Genomic DNA, 7,027 nt, shown 5'->3' with positions numbered 1-7,027 from the left:
GTTTGTTTATTGCACCTCTTATGAGAGGAATTTAATATCATCGCCTTGTATTATGGAACAAATGTATAAAATTTCTTTTTGAAGTTTAATTGAAGCGCTTCATTTTTTAGGAAAGGTATCAAATTTGTTATGCTATACTTGAAATAACTCTATATAATGTTAAGACCAACTAAGGGCAAAATTTGTTTTAAATACGAGATGTTCTAGAACAGGTCGAAACTCAGAATTTAAAGACAAAAAGTTTCTACTAATGCCTATTATGGCACTTAAGACTTTGGTCACAGTAAATCTCAATAGGATTGAGAGCATTGGTTAAGAATGGACTTACTAAATCAGTTAGAAGACAAATTTCTTTACCTCCATTAGTGAGTCTTGTCTTGATGGAAAAAAATGACTAAGAGATCTTTTTACTGGGAAGGATGTCTCAGTAGCCACAATACCTTTAGATCTCGTACATTCGGACTCTTGTGGACCGATGAATGTCAAAGCCGAGGTGGGTTATGAATATTTCATCAGTTTTATTGTTTGATTATTCCAAGGATATGGTCATATTTAACCAATGCATCACAGTCTGATTTCTTTTTTAAAAGTTTCAAAGAATATTAAAACTGGGGTTGAGAACCAGTTAGGTAAAACAATTAAGACACTATGATCAGATCAAGATGGGGAGTATATTGGACTTAAGATTCCGGGACTATATGATAATTAGAACACGAAATCAAGTACAACTCTCTGACCTAATATGCCTTCAGCAGAACGGTGTATTCTGAAAGAAGAAACAGAAACCATTGGGTTGGACATGGTTCTCTCAATGATGAAGTTCTGCTAAGTTATCTTGATTCCTTTGGGGAACATGCATTAGAGACTTCGTCCATATTTTTGAATAACGTTCCCCTAAAAGTGTTTCAGAAAACGCCTTTATTAAGCTATTGGACAAGGCGTTAAAGGCAGTTTACATCATTTTAGGATTTGGGGATGCCCGGCACACGTTTTGGTTGCAAAATCTAAAAAAAATTGGACCGGTTGTTTCAAAACTTTGCCATTTGTAGGTTATCCAAAAGAAACAAAAGGGTCTATATTATGATCCTTCAAGGAGAATAGGTATTGTTATTCGGGAAAAAAATCCCAATTCTAGAGGAAGACAGTATAAGAAGTCATCAACCTCGCAGTAGACTAGTATTGAATGAAATTTCCAAAAAGACGCTATAATAGAGCTAGTTCATCTCTTAAAGTAGTAAGAATAAAACTAGTTACATCTGCGTTCAGGTCACATCCTTCTTAAGAGTTTAGAATGTCTCGAGTTAGTGGGAGCGGGTTGTCATCTGCCTGACCGTTACTTGGGTTTTTACAGGAAACATAAGTCGTCATACCTGACGGACGGCATAGGAGGATTCCATAAACAGGCGAAAAAAGAGTGGATTGTTGATCAGTGGGTCGAGCCATGGACCTCGAAATGAGTCTATGTACTTTAATTATGTCTGGGAAGCTTGTAGATCTACAAAATGCTGTAAAACCAATTAGGTTTGATAGTGAATCTACAAGAGAAAACAAGACAAGCCTCGGGGTAATCGTTTACAAACTTTATTAAGGCTCGACTTGTTGGCAAAGGTTATACCAGAGAAAGAGAGTGGACTATGAAGAAACTTTCTCTTTCCTGTTGCCATGCTTTAAGTCGATTGTTATACTCTTTATCCATTGTCACCTTTTATGCTACTGCAAAGTTTGGTAATGAGATGTTCAAGGTGTGACCAGGTCCTTTTCTAAACTCAAGCGATCTTGAGGAGCAGTATCTATATGGCTCAAACCAGAGCGGGTTTATTGCACAAAGTCAAGAACAAAAGAGTTTTGTAGCTTCAAAAATCCATTATGGGTTGAAACAAGCTGTCTAGATCTTGGAATATAAGTATTTGATATTGCGATTCAAATCTTATGGCTTTGAACAGAATGTTGATGAGCCTTGTGTTCTACAAGAAGATCGTCAACTTCTACTATAGTTTCTTAGTTTTATATTGTTTAACGAATTCTACTCATTGGGAATGAAGTAGGTTACCTAATTGACATCAAGCAAATGGCTAGCAATGCCAGTTCCAAATGAAAGATTTAGGAAAAGTGGCCATGAAAGGGCTCGATCACTAGGCGAGAGTATGTTCTCAGATTCAAATTCATCTCGAAACCGCAAAAGAATAGAACACTAGTATGTCTTCAAGAAACTTATATAGACAAAATGTTGTCTAGGTATAAGATGCAAAATTCCAAAATGAAGTTATGTTACCTTATAGATATGGATTTTATTTGTCAAATGAATCTCATATGTCCTAGACACCTCAAGAGGGAAGGTTGAGCTATTGAGACGCATTCCTATTGCTTCCCGTAGTTGGGCCTCTGATATTGCGTAATTGTTACTGACTATGACCTGACAGTATGCTTACGCAGGAGGGAATAATCAGTAGGTTATCAGTCCAATTCCTGGATTGATTCATTGGATGCCAGGTTTTAAAAATATCCTCAAGTAATCTTAGGAGAACGAGGAACTATATGCTCTGTGTATGGTACTTAAGGATTTGATCCTTAGCTGGATACACTGACTCTGATTTTTCAAACTATAAAGATGCTAGAAGCTACATTTCTGGATCCAGTGATTCACTCTTGAATGGAGGCAGCAGTAGTGTGGAGAAGTGTTTAAAGGCAAACTGTTTATTGCGGGACTCCACATGGAAGCTGAATACGTAACTGCTTGTTGAAGCAGCAAGAGGAGAAGCAGTATGGTTGAGGAAATTCTTGGATAGATTTGGAGTAGTTTCCAAATATGATCTACCTATCACCTATATTGTGATAATAGTGGTACAGTTTGCAAATCAAAAAGAACCAAAGAAGCCAAAGCGCGACAAGCAATCGAGGTGCAAAATACCATCTTGATCCGGGAGATTGTACATCGTGGGAGATGGTGTAGTGACCCATATATTCTTCTGGCAAAAAACGATTTACTTGATCTTTTTTACAAAGGCCCTCACGGCTAAAGTATTTTGAAGGTCACCTACAAGAGTCTAGGTCTACGAAGTTTGTAAACTAGGACAAGTGGGAGAATTTTTGGGTATATGGCTTAGTTTATTGTATTCATATGTTTATTGTACTCATATGTTTTCTCACTTAAATTCAACATGTGATACTCCACTAGGGAGTTTTAGTCCAAGTGGGGAGTTTGTTGGATTTTATGTCCTAAAACTCGTAGTTTATAAATTTAATAAATATATTTTGTTTTGTTTTTCGATAAAGTTTGTATTGAAATTATAATCTTGAATTCAATAAACTAAGGTTCCGAGGCTATTTTAATTGTAATTGAATCTTATATGTCGGTCGACTAATAAGATGTGCGATCAAGTTCAATAATATAAGCCAAAATGGTCTTAGTATATGAATAAGGTTGAGCGCCTTATTCTGGGGACACTATGGATGCGGCCCACTTTGATAGATAGTACAAACGATGTGATCTGAATTGTTCATTATAGAGATAATGTGAGTGGAGGGTTCCTATGTTAAAGAGTTACATAAGACTGAACCATGAAATAGTCACATTCTTTACGTTCTACAATGTCGTTTTATGTATAAAACTGACTATTTCGTTAATTGATGACCTAGGTAACTTAATCTTAATCCTGAGCTAACTATGAACTCCTGTTCACTCAGAATTATCCTTAGATCTGCATAGGTGAGGGCAGCTCAATATCGCTGGCCCAATAAGCCTCCCATTTCAGGGGTAAGATCGGGTGGATAGCTGGAAACATAGGTGCAAGACGGAATTCACTCCTACCCGTTATAGGAACAGTAGATAGGTTGTTCCCTTTAGTACTGAATCCGGGTCTTGAACAAGGGGCCCCACCCTCTCCTTGGCCCTAGAGGGATTCGGTTTATAGGTTGGACCTTAAACCAATTATTCATTAGATGATCAGTGTAACTTAAGGAACAAGATGTAGTCTTGGGGGTAAAACGGCTTTTATGACCCAACCGAGATTACGAACAACCTGTGAAGGATTAACTTACTCATCATGGTTATATCAAATGGACACAAATATATCTATAGTGAGGGGAGTGCAACTACGGGACTTTAGTGGAATGACCCGTTAGTTAACGAATGTTGATTAGCTCCGTCTAAAGAGTTTAACTAGCTAATCTTGGATCGTTGGAGCGCATGATCTATAAGGTCCATTAAGTTCCCCTACTAGCTCATATGGAATAAACTTAGAATAGTACGATAGAATAATTTGAATTGTTCGAATTAGGTAGAGAGAGAGAAACCGACAAGTATATGTGATATAGTGGTCGGGTTTTTTTTAGCTTAGAGATACAACTTTAATATTTAAATGTGATTTAAATATCAAGAATATGAATACGTTCATATTCGGAAGCTTGAAAATGATGGAAATAGTCAAAGTTGTAAAAAGTCAAAGAGTTGACTTTTGACTTTGAAAAGTCAAAACTTTGACCGACCTTATATCTAAATGTGATTTGAATTTCAAGAAAATGAATGCGGATTCATGCTCGGGAGGTCAAAATTAGTCAACACGGAAAAAATCATTAAAAGTCAAAATATTGACTTTTTGGTCAAAGTTTAACTTTGACCAAATGACTATTTTGCCCTTTTAGTGGGAAAAACCAAACTTTTTGTTGGATAATTCCACTAACAAAATAGTTGGCTAGATGTTGGCTTATAGTGGAGACATTAAGCCCACTAAGTGAGTAGATTCTAGGTGTTGGGTTTTTGTGAAGATTTTTCATGTAATTGTTGCATGTCTTTTTTCTATAATTTGGGCTCTTCAATTTAGTTAAAAGACTTTTTCCATTTTAAAAAAAGGGTGTTCTAAATTTGGGCTGGAAAATCCTATGTTCTTTGAGTGAAATAAAACCCAAACTCAAATTCATCTTATTTCCCATCTCTTTTCTCTCTCTCGGTTCTCTTCATCCACTAGGTCCCACAACTCGGTTCTGAGTCCAGAGGATAGTAGGTCAATTCTAGTGGTGGTTCGAAAGATTTCGGGTCGAGATTCAATGAGGAGAAGCAGTTTTCGGGGCTTCAAAGGCAGTATCCTACACTTTTTAATCCACTGTTTTTTCCTTCATGATGCATGCTTATTTCCTTTAATTTAAGAGCAATTAGAGTGTAATTAGATCCTAATTCCGCTGCATATGTCTCGAGTTCCATCAGATGGTGCATCTAATGCTGTAAAAGTGATTCAAGAATTCCCTTTCAAGTATCTCCTAGCTGTCGATCACCTCAGGCTTTAAGTCTGTGTACCAGTCAAAAGCGTTTCTTTTTAGGGTTCTGACGAACTACTTGACTAGCAGATCTCCTCTTGTTCCCGCATTCTCGCATGCTACGAAGTGGGTGATGTGTTGTTTTGGGTTGTCCTTTCCATGAAACTAATGGAACTTTGGGGGTTGATACCCCACAGGCATTCTCAAGCTGTAGATCCTCTAGGTGTATGGCTTGAAATACATGAAGGAAGTCTGCGTCGGGCCTCCATACTGAGCCCTTACGGAGATCATGATCATGTTTTGCTGTTGTTGGACTGACAGAGAGGCCACTGAAGTTGACTGTTGTAACTGGTTTTCTTACAACACGGTCTTCCCTTTGTCAGTTGCTTGGACCATAGGTGTTTGGCTTGATTCAGCAGCCTCTCAAGATTGCATCTGTTCTCTCAGGGCAGCGATCTGATGGTCTCGCTCCTCGACGACTTTCATCAGAAAGTTGATCTTTCCTTCCATTTCTGCCATGGCCGCTTTAGCCGTTACATCTACCATCATAACAGAAATCACATTTGGCTGCAAATCCCTTTTTGGCTTGCTGGAGGCGGAAGTAGAGTTGTCAAACAAAGGGTTTTCCTTGTTGAAAACCCCGCCTTGTGGGGACTCCGTCATTTGCCTCAGGATGTTATGCGCGATGAGGGAGCTTTGCTCTTGCTCTTGCTCTTGCGTAACTTCCCTTGAGCGACTACGAGTGACAGGTCCCGTGTAAGAGCTGTTTGTGGAGAAAGCTCTAGATACATTCTTCTTTGGTACCATTTGTCTTGTTTAGATGCTAAGAGGGAGATGAGAGGTAGATATATCCCACTGGGCGTGCCAATTTGTTCGCACGAGGTTTCTTGAGAAACGTATTTCGTGGAGTTGAACTTGAGTTGGTGTTGGTGTTGGTGTTGATGTTGATTTGATGCGATGTGGTTCGATCTCTAGTACTTGATCCTCTGATTCTTTCTCCGTGGAATGGATGTTCTTAACTTGAAGAAGAAAAGCACTGAACGTTCTTGAAGTAAAAGTCTTGGAAGAGTTTTTGTGTCTTTAAGGGTCTTCTGTCTTCTAGGAGTGCAACTTCAGGAGTTTTGGGAGTGTTCTGTTTGTTGATGAATTATCTCTAGACCCTCTGGATGTAGAATTGCTAACCTCTGCAAATGAGGAGAGTTTATCTATTTATAGGGTTCTCATGTGAGTTTCATAGGCTTGGGCTTAGTTGACCCATGGGTCTAGGTCTTGGGCCCAATTAAAGGATCAAATTCAACCTATTTTTAGGTTTAGAGACTTTAACCCAAATAATAATAATATTAAATTGAACCAAGTTAATTTTATCCAATTTAACGGTCATGATGAAACCACGTGGCATCATCAAAATTTGTCTTCAACTTCAACTTGGGCACATGTCAACTCCTAATTGGTCCCAAATTTAATATTTTGCAATTTCATCATTAATTTAGTAAACGACGTGCAATTTGTGGTTGGTCCAAAATTTCTCCTTCAACAGTAATAATCTTTTGAGTCCCAAACATCTTATTTTCAGACATCTATAACTTTAAACCAAACGGTCCCTTGTGTTTTCCCACATAATATAAGTGGGCAAAATTATAAGCTTTTAAAATTGGGTATAAATATTTCTTAAAACCCTGTCTACCTGTAGGGAAAGAATCCTGAAATAAAAGTGCACAAATTAGCACTTAAATCAACTTTAAAAAAGAACAAAAAAACAAAAAGAATAATAAAATTT

The sequence above is a fragment of the Benincasa hispida genome, chromosome 10, assembly GCF_009727055.1.
Source record: "Benincasa hispida cultivar B227 chromosome 10, ASM972705v1, whole genome shotgun sequence".
NCBI lineage: Eukaryota > Viridiplantae > Streptophyta > Magnoliopsida > Cucurbitales > Cucurbitaceae > Benincasa > Benincasa hispida.
Note: the sequence above shows the minus strand (reverse complement) of the source record.